The following is an 18477-nucleotide window of genomic DNA, read 5'->3' on the forward strand; positions in this document are numbered from 1 at the left end:
TCCAGCAATTTATGTTGCTGAAGACAGAAACGAGACATTTACTAAAATCACATGTACACATAGAACTTGCACTAAAACTATAGTTTATTAATTTTATCTTATAAGATGAGCATGTAGGGGACCCATTAAATTTGCCCAATAGATGTCTGAGTTACGAACTTGAGTTACTGACAGCAGTAATAGCTATGGTTGGTGTTCATTAGCACTAAATGCAATGAAGGATCAGCATGGCTGATGTTTTTTTCCTATCCTAGCTGTCAGAACCATAAGTGCCAAATCTCAGCCTCCGTGAGGACTCCAGAGTTTCCTCTCACAGCCCAAGACTTTACTGCTTGCCCTTGCCAATCTTCTTGTCTGCTTTGTCCTTATTATTCCAATACTAGATTAATATCTACCTCAGCTTGTCTTGCTTCATTTTCTTTACCTACATAGTTACAGGCTTTCTTTCTATGGCTTCTTGACTCCTTTGTAGACTCGTTGTTCAGGTTGTGGTCAGCCCATCAATTTGTCTTTTCTTCTTACTATTTGATTATAATCTCCTTGGAGGCTTATGCACTATGTATCATTCTTCCTTTCCTGCTGGCTTCAGGTCATAACGCATCCCCCTTCATCTCCACATTTCACTCTTAGTTCCTCCCAGCTTTCTTACTGCAGTAACCCTGATTCCTTTGATCCTGCCTTTCAGTATATTTTATATGTAGGATGCACAATGAGCAGCTGGTCTTGCTTCCTTCAGTACACAACTACACTGGATTTTAATTCAGACCAAGTTGGAACCAAGACTCAGTGAAAACTCAGAGCAAGATTGGTGCAAGACTCAGTGCCTGCTTGGGGGAAGACCAGTCATTGGGATTTTAGCTGCTATGCTGTACTTAAGGAGTTAGGGAGAGGTGAAAAATTTCTTAGCATTTGAAAATGAAAGATAAAGTAGATTTATTTGGTCTGAATTACAGTTTTGCACATATTTTGCTTGCTTCTGATTCAATTCACTTCGTGAAGGTCTCTGCTAGAAAATCCATTACTGTGAATGAGTGGCGATATAATGCAAAACCAAGTAAATTTCAAAGTTTTATCTTGCATTGAAAGGTACAAATTTTTAAACTTTGAACCTCAACAGACTCAGCTTTTTAATAGTTCCTTTTAACTTGTGTTCTCCATTTCAAAGTCTGTGAGGTGCTTAGAGCAAGGTCATCAGAACTGAGGCTGAGTTTGTAAAAAATTTCACAAGCTTTTTTTGTCTTCAGCATTTAAAGTATCTTGCTCTATACATTGATAAAAGAAACATTATAGCCTAGAGTTACTTGGCTATCCTGGTGGAAACCATGATTTCAAACTTTTTATTTATCATGGAAGAAACAAGTGACAGAATAGATCACACTTTTTTAAAATCAGAATTTCCTTTCTGGCTGTATCCTAATTGGTTTTATTGTTTGTACTTCACTGAAAGCTATGACTTTCATGGATAACTTTTACTATTATTAAATACAAATCTTGCACCTCAGTTTCTTTCCCCTACTTTCTGTAAACTACTCAGTTAACCCTGAAACAAACCATTCTCCTTGCCATAGATATGCAGCGAAAAAAAAAATTATGCAGTTCTCCAGAGGCTATGAACTTATAAAAATGTGTAATTAATTCAAAAAGTCTCCTAAAAATGTAAATATCATCCAAGATATGTAAGGATTAATTTTAGCATATTATGACAGTTTTTCAAGCATCAGTGTTTGTTTTTTTTCAGATGCAGATGAAAATGTTTCTGATGTATTCCTACTAACTTCTAGTTTCTAAGGTCACTAGAACAAGTTATGTTACAAGGCTAAATGCATGTCTCATTTTCTTTCTCTAGGTCTGCTCCTGAGGTATCTGACATTTACCCGTGCAGTTGCAATTCCATGATCTTACCACTATTGACCATCCCCAGGGCTGCAATTTCTTGGCCATCAGCTGTCCCTGCAAATCTGCCTGCAGGTTTTGTAATTCTTTCCTTGGGGGACCTGTTTTGGAGAAGAAAAGGAGTCTCCTTTAAAATTCACATATTTGATTTTTAGAATGAACCTTTGATTTGATTTGGAAATCGACTATATGAATAGTAGAAAGATACTTCCCTGTGTGTAAGGATGTCAGGAAAGTACTTTGATAAAGCAGTTTCCATGCATATTTAAATTGCTTAATGGATCAACATAACCTGATCGCAACTAGGCCTGACCTAGGTCCTTAAATTACTTCTGAAGCTGTCTTTGTCTCAACATGCTCACTGCTGTATTGAGCATTAAACCTTTCAAATTTAGTGCTTTTATACTTCTGTTTTTTAGGATGTAGGCCCCTTTGTTTATGAAGAAGATCCAATCTTAAATGTAATTGAGGTATTTAAACAGGGGAATTTTAAGTTAGGCTCTTTAAGCTCTTTAATGTGAGTGTGGTGAGACACTGGAATGGGTTGCCCAGGGAAGCTGTGAATGCTCCATCCCTGGCAGTGTTCAAGGCCAGGTTGGACGGAGCCTTGAGTGACATGAGTTAGTGTGAGGTGTCCCTGCCCATGGCAGGCGGGTTGGAACTTGACAATCTTAAGGTGCTTTCCAACCCTAACTGTTCTATGAGTCTATGATTCTATGATTGAAGGAATTCTTGAGCCACAACTCACTAGAAGCTAGCAAATACTACTCTACAATTGCCCTATTTTCTTGCAGCTACACATATGCAGAGGAAAGGAATTCTGTGAGGTGCATCCCAGTGCCTGGGCTGTACCAGCGATTTGGTTTCACCTGGAAATAAAAGGCTTTGTGTTGTCCTGTGATAGTGGGGCCACCTTTTGCATGTAGGAGGCGCTTCATGGCAGAATATGGCCCATGAATCAGGCGCCATTAGAGGGCACAGACCTTGCACTGGCCCATACAGCCTGGGCCAATAGCCTGTCTCCTCTAATGCCTTGAGGGGAGGCAAGCCCAGTGCAGCAGAGGTAGAAAGAGAAGCCCTACAGGGGGTGGCACAATGGAATGCTGCTGGGAAGGTGAGGGCCTGAGGTAAAACTGGCTCCATAGCCTGGGGTAATGGCACAGGGAGGCTTCCCACATCTCTTCCTCACAAGGGGGTCTCCCAACAGCACGGTCTTCCAGGCTTAACAAGCCCAGCTTGTTCTTTAGGGTTGGGATACAGAGGTGTTCATGGTTTCAGGGGTTCTAGACTTGAAGTTTGGTTTTTAACAAGGGATCACAACAAATGCACATTCTGACACTGTTTCCTTCAGAGTACTTGGTTGCTGTTAGTCCACAAAATGCTAGCAAATTATGTTAAGCCAAGCAAAATGATGCAGAAACAAACCTTGGTTTTCTGTGTCTTGTTTTAATTTCTTTTAAATACATCTTTGTAATTGACTTTATGGGGACATGTATGTTAAGGCTGTGCATCTGATTAAATTCTGAAAAGTAAAAAAGGAGATCCTGATACTGTCCATACTCTTGCAACTGTAAGTAGATATATTACTTACTGCAAAGTAAGTATTATTTAGTGTAACCACTAATTTATTTCATTCTGTTATGGATGAAAAAATTGATTGCCAATCTACTGTTTACTTTTATGTTCAAAGATTGCATGCTTACAATACCAGTTTATGATGCTAGCCCCAGTCTTATAGCCCTCCTTCACCACAGAAGTTTAGGTGCTTCTATACTGGCAGTAGTTGATTGAATATAACATTTTATAATACCGAATCCAGTGTTGTAATAAACATCTTATTTGAAGCAGTAGCAGCAGACTATTATTCTAAGCAGCCTTAAACTTCCTTAGCTGTAACCAATTATTTAGAGTTATTCGGGTAAAATATATAGGTGAGATGTTAATAGAGAACCTGTTAGCCCAAAATACTGTTTTAATCAAGAATTTGAAATGCAGACTAGAGTAGAATTTGATACTGTAATAATACCTTTCATATTGAAGGCATTCTAAAGCAATATTCAGTAATGAGCTAGGTAGATAGTGTGGGTGCTCTTACTGTGTGTAGAATATAAATACCAATAGCCACAATTTGTTCAACATGAGCTTTCTTACACAGAGATTTGAGTATGGAAATATGTTTGACTGGAATGAAGAAAATTGCTTAAGACACAGTACACCTGCCAAAATAATAATTTAAAAAGAGAGCCAGCCTTTTCACCTCAGCAGAAAGACGAATTAAACAGATAAGTTCAAGTTTTTTGTGTTTTCAGCAGTAGTTTCCCGGGCTCCATGTCCCTTCCCCTCAATATCTCAAGCCTCAAAAATAACACATACACCCTCACTGCAAACAATCTGCAAAAACAAGCAGCAATACAGCTAAAAGCCCAACAGTACCAAAACAGGGAAAACTGCAGTGCAGGCGTGTTACATTTCTTCGGTTTCAGTGAATATTCTACTCTTCAACCAGCCACATGAAAGGCTTCTAGAGTGTCCCTACATCCAAGTTAGTATGTGGATTGCAGCCAAAAACTCTCATAAGGTGGATAAAAAAGCTTTCGTGTTAAGAAAAAGAGAAAATAAAGATTCAGTCTTCTTGTACCTGGAAATCAATAGACATACAGTAAAGATTTACATAATGAATTACATTAGAGAATAGGAGAGAAAAACAATATTTTTTTTCTTATGTACTATATGCACTGAATGTTTTGTATATTAGTGCCTTGTAGCAACTCTTTAGCAATGAAGTTTTTAAACTGTTGATTTATGTATTGCAAGAAAACTTCCCCATAATTAAGGGAGGAACATGGACAGCAATAACTATATACTGTACAAATCTGCATTAGATTCACTAGAGAGAAATAATATGAATATCTGAAGAGAACAGTCTGTATTTGTTAAATACATAATGGAAAGTTTAAAAAGTGATTTTACTCTGATTTAAAAGCTGAACTCAGTTTCAGAAGGCAACATTAATATAAAAAAAAAAATAAATCAGAAAGGACAATTTCTCCTGGAAGGCATGCTAAGGCACATGAAAAGCAACAAGGTGCTTGGTGACAGCCAGCATGGCTTCACTAAGGGGAAATCCTGCCTGACCAATTTGGTGGCCTTCTATGATGGGGCTACAGAACTGATGGAGAGAGGTAGAGCTGTTGATGTCATCTACCTGGACATCTGCAAAGCGTTCAACACTGTCCCACACGACATCCTTGTCTCTAAATTGGAGAGACATCAATTTGATGGATGGACCACTCGGTGGATAAAGAACTGGCTGGATGGCCGCACTCAAAGAGTTGTGGTCAATGACTCAACATCCAGCTGGAGACCAGTAACAAGTTGTGTCCCTCAGGTATTGGTGTTGGGACCGGTCTTGTTCAACATCTTTGTTGCTGACATAGACAGTGGGATTGAGTGCGCCCTCAACAAATTTGCTGATGACAGCAAGCTGTGTGGTTCGGTTGGTACACTGGAGGGAAGGAATGCCATCCAGAGGGACCTCAACAAGCTTGTGAGGTGGGCTGATGCCAACCTCATGAAGTTTAACCATGCCAAGTGCAAGGTCCTACACCTGGGTCAGAGCAATCCCAGGCACAGCTACAGGCTGGGTAGAGAAGAGATTCAGAGCAGACCTGATGAGTAGGACTTGGTGATGCTGGTCAATGAGAAACTGAACATGAGCCGGCTTCAGTGTGTACTTGCAGCCCAGAAAGCCAACCGTATCCTGGGCTGCATCAAAAGGAGGATGACCAGCAGGTCAAAGGAGGTGATCCTGCCCCTCTACTCTGCTCTTGTGAGACCTCACTTGGAGTATTGTGTTCAGTTCTGGTGTCCTCAACATAAAAAGAACATGGAACTGTTGGAACAAGTCCAGAGATGGGCCACGAGGACGATCAGGGGACTGGAGCACCTCCCATATGAAGATAGGCTGAAGAAGTTAGTGATGCTCAGCCTGGAGAAGAGAAGGCTGCATGGAGACATCATAGCAGCCTTCCAGTATCTGAAGGGGGGCCTATAGGGATTCTGGGGAGGGACTCTTCATTAGGGACTATAGTGACAGCACAAGGGGTAACGGGTTAAAACTTAAACAGGGGAAGTTTAGATTGGATATAAGGAGGAAATTATTTCCTGTAAGGGTGGTGAGGCACTGGAATGGCTTGCCCAGGGAGGTTGTGAATGCTCCATCCCTGGTGGTGTTCAAGTCCAGGTTGGACAGAGCCTTGGATGAGATGGTTTAATGTGAGGCTTCCCTGCCCATGGCAGGGGTGTTGGAACTAGATGATCTTAAGGTCCTTTCTAACCCTAAGTATTCTATTATTCTAATTTGAGTAATAGAAACAGGGATATGAAAATGTTTTGAAATTCTTACTCCTCAGGAGATAGAAACCAAATCTTTGTCAAGTGGAGCAAAGATTTTGCTATTCCAAGGATCAAAGATTTCATTCTTACCTTCTGGGAAATGTTAGTAACCTAACTGTGGGTTTGAGAATACCAGTTTATAATATGGGATAAACCAGACTGAATTCCAAATAGGTGTGGGATAGCTACAGAAGAAATATAACTTCCTGTATACAAGATCCTGGAAAACTGATTTCTTCACTCCTGGCTCTTTGGCTGTGGGAACACAGGGCAAACATTCTTGTTTCCCTGGTTATCAAAATATTTGACAGGTCAGAGACCATGATACCTTAATGAAACAGCCAGAGGCAATAGAAGATCTGATCTTTGAGTAAAAAGATAAAAATTATCAGAGTTCATGATCCCCTGTTAATTCCTGCTTACTTAACTTTCAATGAACTAAGACCCCATTTGTCCATTAGCTACATGAGCATCTACAAATGTCATGCTGCAGTTTTGAAGGATCTGAAATACGTTCAAGTGGGGCATGAAAAAAGAAAAGAATCGTTCCCAGAGCAAAACTTTAAGCTACCACGTTTATCTTTTCCCCCTTTAACTCTATAACTTCATAAAATTCATGGGAAATTGTTTTCTGAATGTTTTTTAAGCTACTTACCTCTACTTATGTTGTTCTCATACTTACCTTTTTAATGACTAGAAGAATTATCTTAAAAATATGTTGCTTTTAAACTGTTGTCTCTTTAAACTATGATTTTTAAACTATGATATATATACTGAAGCATACTTTGAGCTGCCTGTCTTACTTAAAATTCATCCTATACACATAAACCCTTTAGAATATATAAAAAAGTATATTTCATTTATTTCTGCTTGTTCTTCTTGATAATTTTTACAAATGTGTATGTATGTCTGTATTGAGGAAAGGGAGGATTGAGAAGCAGTGGTTCATCTCCAAGAATGGGGTTTTGATGTCCACAAAACATATCAAAAGCTGCCATGCTGGATATTAAATTGTGTCCTCAGTACTTACCTATTATGTAAGTTCTTCTTAAACATGCAGTACATTGCTGCCTGCTTTATTTGCTTTTGTCATGTTCCAGGGCTATTCCCTTATCAACATAATACCCTCTGCAGTTGTACTGCTTGCAATAAATTACTTCTGCTTTTTCTTTTGTTCTCAAGGTTATCCTAATCTCTCAAGAACACCTAAGGACACTAAGGCTATGAAGAAACAGAGAATGACAACTGAAGTTCCATTACAAGCTAGTAAGTTCAACTTTTTGACATTTGGCATTTACAGTGAAGGGTACATAAAGTATACAGAGACCTTGCACTATCATGCAACAATCTCTCTCATTGCACTTTCTCAACTTGCACTGTGAACAAAACAGTGCACAACAGTGAAAAATGGAAAATTTTAATAATTTTAAGGCAATCACATGTTTATTTTTCAAGGATAATTCCTTTATTTGTAAAGAGTTGGGGGAAGGAGGGAAGGGGAAGAGATGCAGTTTATCTGATGTGATTATTAGCAGTTAAAGATGCCTGCTCTTCAGTTATTAAAGGGATTGGGAGTGACTGGCTCAGGCTTATGCATTTAGCATTTAGGTGTCTGAGTTAAGCCAGATCAGTTCAACACTGTGTGTCTAAGAAATGCTGAGCAGAAAAATCAAATTCCTAGCCCAGTTAACAGAGAAATGTAGCACAAGGAGCCTACAGAGAATTCAGCCTTTTGTCATATTCTATGCAGAGACAATAAATTCAGTACTAGTTGAAAATGTCTGATTTGCATAGGTACAAATAATTTTAAAATCACAAGGTATTTATAATTGCTAAAGTATGGAAAAGAATTAAGCTGAAAAGACTTTGGATATGATACAGGACAGACTATCTTTCTTCTTAAAAGACAGGAAATTGCATGAGGAAGTTGAGATAATAATTATGCTATATTTTATATTATTGTTATTTTAATTTCTTTGAATAGTATCCAGCTTTTGATATATGCCTATATATACTATAATTTTCAATGTCATGACTAAATTTAAGGTCAATCATAACTTCACTTTGAGAATTTTCTAAATGTCAAAAGTGTTAAAATGTCATTATTTCATTATTTTTATAAAATATATCCATCATCACTTTACTGTTATTGTTTCATTTTTTTGGTTATCATACTTTCCTAATGAACATTAGTTTCAAATAAATTACTACAAATTTTGATGCCTTATTAAACCAGCATAACTAACTTGTTCACTCCTTTTTTGTTCACCAAAACTGAATTGGTATTGAGGACTACTTCAAAATTCATCACTGACATAACCAGTGTTTTTGAGGTACTACTTAATCAATTACTTTTTTTGTAAACATGATAGTACAATATAAGTGTCACCTCCTCCCTTGTGAAACACCTCAAAATGTAGTTCTTTATTCTGCTTCATAGTTGAATCCATTGCTGCTTAACAAGCTACATCTAGAAACCAAGCTGTATCTTGAAGAAAATATTATTACTTGCTCTGCTTTAAGTCCGGCTAAACATTTAGACAGTTTTTAATTGAGAGAAGGTTGGACAATGTAATAGTAATTTGGAGTCGGGAGTAAAAGCAAAATTAGTTGCTCTGGCGCAAGCCCTGAGCTTGTTATGGAAGAAGATGATTACTATAATTAGTGGTAGTGAAGATGTACAATTCTCTTTAAAAAACGGCTGTTGATGATTCTCCAGAAAATTATTATGCTGTCTGTCTAGCCAGAAAAATATCAAAGGGGCACCTGTGTTCCAGATAGAAGCAGCTGTAAATGCATTGTTATATAAGCAGTCACTGCACTCTCAGTACTGTACTTGTTGCTGGAATCAGCCTAAGCTGGAGAAGTGATTACATTTGAACAGAAAGAAATAGGAGGGAGATGGACAACTTTTAAACAAAGATCCCCTTTCCCTCAGTTTTCTGCCTAACTGATATATGTTATGTTTGTGGTTTTATTCTGGAGGTCAACCTAGGAATCCATCTTCCCAATTGCCTGCTGTAGTTCATAGGCCAGAGAATAATACTCAATCTTTCTTCTCTCCCTAGCCCCCCAAAAAGTAGCTGTTTAATTCTCATATGGAAAATACCATAGCTTCTATAGGAAGCTTGAAAGCTTATCTGTCTTTGCATCTGTGCATTTTGTTTTAGGTGGTAGATACTTAGGTTTGAAAACCACTTTAAAGAAGTAAAAAGAATGACCAGAATGGTCACTGGTTCAGTGAATAAATTTTCATCTAAAAGGGGAAGGAAAATATCACTCTTTTTCTTGTCATTTTGAAAAAGAAAACAATCTCTGAGTTTTTTCTTTTTTCTTTTTCTTTTTCTTTTTTTCTTTTTTTTTTTTAAGAGGGGATTAATTTGAAGCATGCTTTAAAACTGACTGGCAAAAGACCTTTCGAAGAGTAGGCAGAGGAATACTTATGTTTACCAGCTACAGTGAGGTACGTAACACTTAAGTCTTCCAGGGCTTAATCATTTCTTACAATTTAGAATAGCTGAGATCTTTCTGTCTAAAGAAATTTTACACTGAACTTCCTCTTCAGTTTATATGTTACTTAGTCTATATAGTTCAAGGACATAGTTTCAAGGTTATGTCTTTGCATCTGGGAGTTTAAATTCCATGTAATTAATTTATTAGGCAGGAATTTAAGTCCCTTTTCAAGCTGTGGTATCTTACCTGTTTTGGGGTGATTATACAATTTTAAATGTGCTATATTTATTTGCTCAGTCAAACAAGAAGTCTGTGAATAGAGCTGTATTTAAGTGTAGTTTCAGCCAAACCACCCGTTATTCTGCTAGTGACATATATTAATAGTCCTATCTATCATCTGACTGTAACTTCCCATCCACTACTGATGGCATATAGATTATTTTTCTCACTCTGGCAGTGCTGCCACCTATGGCGTAGAAAGATTAAGGGAATGCTTGTAACAATAATGCTACATAAATAGTACTTTCAGGACAGGGAGAGAAATAGTGTATCCAATAGAAGATTAAAGAGAATTTGTAGAGAAAGAACTACCTGATTTGGAGTGAAGTCAGGAACCCTGTGGTTAATGAGCTCATCCCTGAATAAAAAATAAAAACCGAGGCAAATTATTACCCCAGGCCTGAAGGTACAGGTCATCAAAAGTAGATCATTAATTCCATATATTTCATGAAATATCAAAAAACATTATTCAACAGGATCTGAAGTTGTGACTTAAATGATAGTATAACATTTAAATCTAAAATAAATTTATGCAAACATTTTGCTACCCTTATAAAATGGGGAGGAAATCTCTCTCAAAATATGACAGCAGAGTCCTCATGCTTTTTTTGTTTAATCTGTTTCAAAGGCCAACAGATATTTTGTAACAGTGCCTTTCTTTCCCAAAGCAGACATCTGAGGAGACCTTGTATTTGATGCTCCATTTCCCAAACTAAAATCCCCTGCCTTGACATTGTTCAAGGTGAGCTTAAATAGGGCAAGACACATGCTGTGCTTACAGCTGTATTTGTTCAGGTGCACAGTTCTCAACTGCATGGGGGCTACCTGCTCCTAGTACTAAATGCCAGAAGACACAAAAAAGGGAAATAGGTAGGGAGGAGAATTTTATTTAAAGGTCCTGGTATTGTTAGAACAGTTAGAGTATCCAAAAGCATAATTAGCAGTTTCAATCAAAATGCTTTATTTTCTTTTCTGTAAAAGAAAACGAATTATAGAATTGGCTGCTCATGGCTTGGATGGGTGTACTGTTTGCTGGGCATAAAGCTGGCTGGATGACCAAGCCCAAAGAGTGGTGGAGAATGGAGTTAAATCCCGTTGGCAGCCAGTCAGAAGTGGTATTCCCCAGGGCTCAGTATCGGGTCCAGATCTGTTTAAGATCTTTGTCAATCATCTGGACAAAGGGATTGAGTGCAGCCTCAGTAACTTTGCAGATGACACCAAGTTGGGTGGGAATGTTGATCTCCTTGAGAGAAGGAAGGTTCTACAGAAGAAATTGGACAGGCTAGATCAATGGGCCAAGGCCAGGCCTGGCTATGTGCTGGGCTGAATCACAACAACCCCATGCAATGTTACAGGCCTGGGGAAGAGTGACTGGAAAGCTGCCTTGCAGAAAAGAACCTAGGGGTGTTGGCCAGCTGAATATGGGACAACAGTGTGCCCAGTTGCCCAAAAGGGCCAATATCATCCTGGCTTGTATCAGAAATACTGTGGCGAGCAGGACTAGTGAAGTGCTCAGCCCTGTTGAGGCCTCACCTTGAATACTGTACTGAGTTTTGGGCCCCTTGGTCCAAGAAGGACATTGAGGTGCTGAGTGTGTTCAAGGAAGATCAACAAAGCTGGTGAAGGGTCGAGAGAGTGGCTGAAGGCAGAGGACTTGTTTAGCCTGGAGAAAAGGAGGCTCAGGGGAGACTTTATTGTTCTCTACCACTACCTGAAAGGAGATTATATCAAAGTGGGTATTGATCTCTCCTCCCAAGTAACAAGTGATCGGACAAGAGCAAATGGCCTCAAGTTGTGCCAGGAGAGGTTTCGATTGGATGCTCAGAAAACTCTTCACAGAAAGGGCAAGCACTGGAACAGGTTGCCCAGGGAAGTGGTAGAGTCACCATCCCTGAAGGTATTAGAAGACATGTATGTGGCACTCAGGGATGTGATTTAGCGGTGGACTTGGCAGTGCTGAGTTAATGGTTGGAGTCAGTGATCTTAGAGATCTTTTCCAATCTAAACAATTCTATGATTGTTTTATGGTGATAATGTTCAGATTTGGCTGTTTTAAGAAATATAGGAGTGCCCTCCTCTTTCTTTCCAAAGAACTGCAGGCTAGACCTATTTCTATTTTATTAATTTCTTGTAGAGTCCTTATTATAGAAAATAAATGTTAATAGGATGCCTCTAGCAGTATAATTAAAACTTTCTGGCTTGATTAAAGTATGCAGGCTGTCAACTGCTGCACCATAAGAGGTTCTGCCATTGACATTTTGGAATATGCAATGCATTCAGGGGGAAATTTCCCAAAGGGGGTTTACTTTCTTCTAAGTAAGCATAATTCATGACAAGATTTAAAGAAGAAAACCACAAAGTGAACTAGAATAAACAAGATACTTGTATGAGTGAATCTTACTAAATGTTCAGCCAAAAATTGATGCTGTATTCCCAAGACAAGGCTTTATACATTTATATATAAATAATGAGATGTTATATAAAAGTGTATGTGCTACAGACAGCATTGGTATCTGGGCATCTGCCTTGCTTACTAATGAGGCTAAGACAGTGGAGTGAGTCATGTTGCCAAGGAATATGTTCTTGTGTGCATTTCTGAGAGAGATTTCAAGATCTGGGTGTTTCATTCAAAAGAGGGGGGTTGAGAGGAAGGGGGCAGTATGAGTAGGTGTGTGAAACATAAAGTAGGAGGTGGAGAGGCTAAAGTGATGTACAGAATGATTGTATGTTTTAATACAAATTATCCTTTCAACAGAAATTAAAATAAACTCCCTGGTCAGGTCAAGGGAGAGTAAAAATTGTTCATTTATAATAACTTGCACTGTCTGAAAACTGTTCATATAAAATGACAAACGAGCATGATTCTATCACTGAATTCTCTGTAACAGTCCTACTCGTTTGGGGGGGAGGTGTCCTTTTTTCTTTCATTTGTTTTATTTTTATTTTTTTTATTTTTATGAGGTTTTTTTTTGAATGTGACCCTGGAAAAGAAAATACACTTTGGTTTCCTTTAGTTGTTTTCACTGTAGACAGACTGAAGCTTGAAACATTCTGTTAAGGATTTCATAGGAAACAAAAAGCAACCCTATAACATTTTGCTATCGCTTTTTCTTAATTTGTTTATTCAGCTCATGTATGCAGCTTGTTTAGGACTAAGATCTGCAGGGCATGGGACTGACTCTGGCATAGGTAAAGGTGTGGCACTACACCAAGAGAGTAAATTCAAACATCATGCTGCATTCTTTGTCTAGAACTATGCAGTTCTGTCTAGACAAGTGGAAGCCATGTCCAAAATTTTATATGTTGGACTGAAACCCTTGGTAAGAAGGTGAAGGGATGAAGCTTAAACCATGACACAAGATATAATGGGTTTTAAGTCTGCTGAATCCCAAATAAACAATACTGTTCCTACTGTCAACCAATTCTTTTGTGATAGCTTTGCACATACTGTTCTGCTACTGGATCTTCTGAATGCTGATCCAGGCATTCTTCTGCATTAGCCAACCCTTGCATCTGGGTCCCCAGGTACAGCAGGTTTTAAAGACTTGCCAGACCAATCTAAACAACAAAAATTTGTTTGCTCTAAGCCACTCTGGAAATACATGAAAAACCCTTCCTTATAATAGAGCCTTAATGTATAATGGGTCTATTGTGACTGTGACATGTAGTATGCATAGGCTCACCTTCTCCCTTTTCTGCTTAGATGCTAATAGTGCATCAAGGTCAGCCAGCTGGAGCCTTTCTTCATCAGGATGGTGACCTAAGTCGTCTGGCTTTGTGCTAGGCCTCATTTAATTAAAAAATTAGTTGTTTTTCAGCATGAATCATACCAAGCAGAAATAGCCCTTTGAAATGCTTAATAGTCTTTCTCTCACTAATTTTATTTCAAGAGATCTCTGGTGATTCAAATTTAACTATGGTTCAACTCTGAAACTTTTGCCATATGGGTTTCCCTGAGCTGTTACATAATTCATCATAGGCTGAAAAACCTCAGATATTAACTTTTTTTACTTGAGGCAAGTTTTCTAATGAAGTTGGGAAGATAAAAACCTGAAGGAGAATGGGTGGTGTTTATTTTATATTCTTTGAGAGCCATGAGGTTATGTGCTATGTTGTAAATGGGTCACAAGTTTATTTTCTCTCAAGAAACAAAATGTCCCTGGAACATTACAGAGAAAATGGTTTTCAAGACTCAGTTCTAAATTTAGAACTGTCATTAATTGTCAGCTTCTGTAAGGATCAGTGTTTTTTAATGATTGCTCATCATGAATTGCTTTCTAACATATGTTTCCTCTTTGAAGATGTTTTTTTCTTTCAAGTTTTTGGGGACATAATGACCTTGGAAAAACTCAAATGTTGTGTTTCCTCTGTTCTAGGATGAGGATGATACTAAAACATGTTGTTAGTACTATCTGAAACTAAACAAAGCACTGTGATAAATGAAAGAAAGAACAAGTCAGTACTTTCCTAACTTTTAGTAGACATCACAAGTATGTTCAGGCTTTAGCACCTTTATGTATTCTACTGAATTGGTTACGGATGGAACTTTAAATGTAAGCTACACCTGTGTAGAAGAAGGATAAAAGAAAGATGTCAGCATTTGAACTTGAAAGAATTTTGCTGATAGTATCTATTACAAATTTCAGGTTGTCCATTACAGTTTGTTATTTCATTCATTTCTCACAGTTGCCTTTTCTGTTTTCGCTTACTGTGATCTTGCAAGGGAGAAAAGAAGTGGAAGTGCAAGATGTAGATCAAAAGATCAAAAGATTTACCAGTAACGGTAAATTTTAATAGAAAAAAAATGAAACCATTTTTCTTTCTCGGTCACAGAGGTGATCAAATTAGGAAAGTAATTTCATGTCCCTTAAAGAAGCTGTGTCACTGGAAGAAAATGTATATAAATGCTTTCTGTATTTGATAAGTAGTTCAGTAACATAACTAATACTTTTTAATTAACATGATGCCTGAAGAATGACTTGTGTTGTACAGAAGGAATTGTCAGGTAATTATAAATTGGTACCCGCCAGTTTTTTAAGAATTAAGTGAAGTAAAAATTTGTGCACTCATGATTTTTGCACTGTTGTGTGTAGGAGCTCAGTTATAAATTTTTTGTCATGCCATCTTTATATAACTCCTCTGCTGCCTTTTTTTCTGAGGTGAATTTTTGCAGTCTCTTAGTCTGCTGTTTGGCAAACATTTAAAGCCAGCACTGTCTCTGAAAGGTGTAAGCACAGTATTCCCTCATTCATTTAATCCCTGTCCCCATGCAGCCTTATCACCTGTTTTGGCACCCGTGCTTGTATGACCATATGGTGCATCTTATGGTGGAACTGATTCGTTTTATTACTATTGATTTTAACCAGATTATTTTTTTTTCTACCAGAGTAGGTTCCAACTCATTTACCGTTTGGCTATATGGTCTTCTAGAGCATCTTATGTAAGTTTTCCATACCTCCTTGTCAGCCTGATCTCTAACTTTTTCTTTTCTTTCTTTTTTTTTTTTTTTGCTATATACTATTTTTTCTTTTGACTGAAAGTCATAAAACACGCTTTCTGTTTTGTGGTCAGTTCTTTTATTTATTTCTCTAATGTTATAAACTTCTCCTTGCTTCTAAGGAAAGAGCTTATCTTCCCACAGTATCTAGGTTTTGATTTTCATTAGTTGTGTCTTAGGACTTGTGCCTATGTATATGTTCTTAGTGGTTATTCTCCCTCTGTGCATTAATTTATATTTATTCATACTGAGTATCAGCTGCAATTCTATTGCCGTATTATGTTGTCTTGTAAGATCTTTCTGAAGTCCTTTGCAGTAAGTTTTACTTTTGATCATTATGAAACACTTAGCACAGTTTTTCAGATCATATATGTGTGTGTGTGTGTATCTATCTACATACATATATATGTATGCAGATTTGCAATGGAGGTCCAGGATGCCTTCCTTTGAGACTACCACTAAACTCCATTGTGCAACCTTATAATTAATTTCTGCCACTGTTTTCTTAACCCTTAAACAAAATGACTTTCATTTTCCATCCAAGACAAAATCATTTTCTTGCAAATGAGGGGAAAGGCTTTTTGTCCTTTGTCTTCAAAGGACAAAGGACTGTATGAAGTGTTTGGAAGTCCACATATACTATATAATAAGGATTTATCTTAATGGATTTACTGATTCCATTAAAAAAAAAAAAAAAAAAAACAAAACAAACCACTAACAATATTTATGGCCATGACTTTAGTCTGGCAGAACTAGTTCTTCCTTTCTTTTTTACAAAAAAAATCTGAAGCATATAAAGTATGTCTGATTATTGCTGTACAAAAGCATTTTCTGCACAATTGATTCATTTTGTTAAAATTAAAAAGCTGGCTTTTCATTTGAATAAGAATCTGTGCTGCACTGCACACTTGCGCTGAGTTGACAGACTGGATGATTCTTTTAAAGAATATCAGTCTTTATTCTGACTTGAAATGATACTGGGTATACAGAGATTTATCTTTCATTATTCTAAAGCATAAATCCCTTTAGTTTTTGTTTACAAAGAAATAGGGACCAGCGATACTACTGTAGGCTAGTACAGTAAATTGAATGCCAGAATAAGGTACTGTTAAAGAAGCTGATGGCAGTCAGTTGGTTCCTCAAAACAAACTGTAGATTTGGGCAACAAATCAGGAAATAAGGTCTAGTAGTGAGAATGTTTGGTACCATGGATTGTATATTTCTGGGAAGATTGAGTGAGTCATATTGTCACCAGTGTTTAAATAATACCTCCATGTTTTCCATCCAGTATGTTGTGTGTGTGTGTGTGTGTGTCCTTTCATGTGTCCCAGTTAAGCTTGGTAGATACAAAGTTTCCCTGTGACAAAAAAATAAAAGCAGAAAGATGTTGAAAGAAGAAATAGATATGAAGCAGAGCCTACTTTCAGACAGCTAAGAAATAGAAATAGTTCCCTTTTACATTCTTCAAACTACGCTTAAAGGATGGGATTGATTAACAGGGTAAGAGATTTCCCTGAAAGAGTGTTCTCAGTTAATTAGAATTTTCTTCCAAACTTCATTTGAGTCTTAGATGATGGTAACTTATCAGAGAGGTTGGGCTGGGTTTTTCCTTGAAAAACAAAGGAAGAACATGTGAAGAAGGATAAGAGAGAAAGATGGGCTGAAAGTAAAGACAGATTAATCAAGAGGAATAGAATAAGTAACGAGAAATCAACACTGAGCACAATAGACTTAAGTATTGCATTCTGTAGGTAATTTTGTTTAAATGCAGTCTTTTTAGGCTCAAGGGACAGGGATAATAAAAAGCAAATGGAGCAAGGAAACTTCAGTGGAAGATAGATACAGATTAAAAAAGGGTACATGAAGAATGAGGTTTTATCAAAAACTACAATTTGGAGAATAGCAGAATTTTTTTATATCCTTTGTATGTTTAGTCCTGAAGAACTTTACATCCTCTGTGAAAACTTTTACTAGAGTAATGTTATTTGTTAAATAGTGCTATGTGAGATTTGTATCAGTGCAACAAAAAGAGTGTTTTGCTTTGTTTATTGAAATTATAATATTAGGGTAGGGTTATTTGGGGTTAAATATTCACAGCCTTGGTGTACCTTTGAGAATTTATTCTCATGAGACTGTTTCATGTGAAATTTCTAAAAAGACGTTGACCACATGTAGCTCGTTAAATGACCCCATTCAATCTGACCAAAGACTAAAATTCAGAATTCCAAATCCAACCTTTTAATCCAAATTGTGTTAAATACTAATTTCCTGCTTTGACTATGTAGTTGAAGCATTCATTAAACCATATCATGTGGAGGTGCACTTTGTATATGCATTTAAGTTTCACTTAGGTACTGGCCTATAAATACACTTAAGACCCATTTGACTAAATAATAAGTAATTTCCAAATACGGAGAAAAAGACTTTGATAATTAAGATGGACTACCTCTGTGTCCTGATTTTGGCTGGGATAGAGTTGTGTTTCTTCCACAACGCTCTCTTCGTAAATTTCCTTACTTCAAAGCAAGTCCCACAGAAGAAACTTTGAGGAATACTTTCTCCCTGTAGTTTCTAGGTTGAGTTTTCTGTGATTACAGACAAAATCCACAGTGAAAATAAATCTCCCTAATAAACTTCTCCAATTGAGGAAAAAATAAGAGGGTCTACTTTCTCTTTTAGTTTGTTTAGATAGCTGCCTTATGAACCTTGCCTTTCAATTGTTGAGTTATGTACAGGTTAGATCCAGTAGCTGTAGCAGAAGACGACTATAAAGTATTGTGATTACTGACATGCTCGGCAAATTCATAATCTCTTGACCTTCAAGTGTATTGGAAAGCCCATCTGTTTGGACAGGCTTTTGCCTGATAGGGGGCCTTCTTTGTCTAATTGCAGTTCTATCGCTTTTGTCATGTTAACTAAAGTAAATTTCATATGCGTGCATAATGCTGTTCAGCGGGTGA

General features: G+C 37.4%; 1 long non-coding RNA gene across 1 annotated transcript; it reads left to right on the forward strand.

Moving 5' to 3' along the window:
- Positions 1–3332: 3332 nt before the first annotated feature.
- Positions 3333–15462, forward strand: LOC133212465 (uncharacterized). Its single transcript, XR_009725486.1, has 5 exons — positions 3333–3463; positions 7471–7554; positions 9658–9751; positions 14397–14573; positions 15407–15462. It is a non-coding gene; the product is annotated as an uncharacterized LOC133212465 (long non-coding RNA).
- The last annotated feature ends 3015 nt before the right edge of the window (positions 15463–18477 follow it).

The sequence above is a fragment of the Neopsephotus bourkii genome, unplaced genomic scaffold (genome assembly GCF_033783945.1).
Source record: "Neopsephotus bourkii isolate Nb327-2 ecotype Australia unplaced genomic scaffold, CSIRO-AGI_Nbou_v1 NB_716, whole genome shotgun sequence".
Classification (NCBI taxonomy): Eukaryota; Metazoa; Chordata; class Aves; order Psittaciformes; family Psittacidae; genus Neopsephotus; species Neopsephotus bourkii.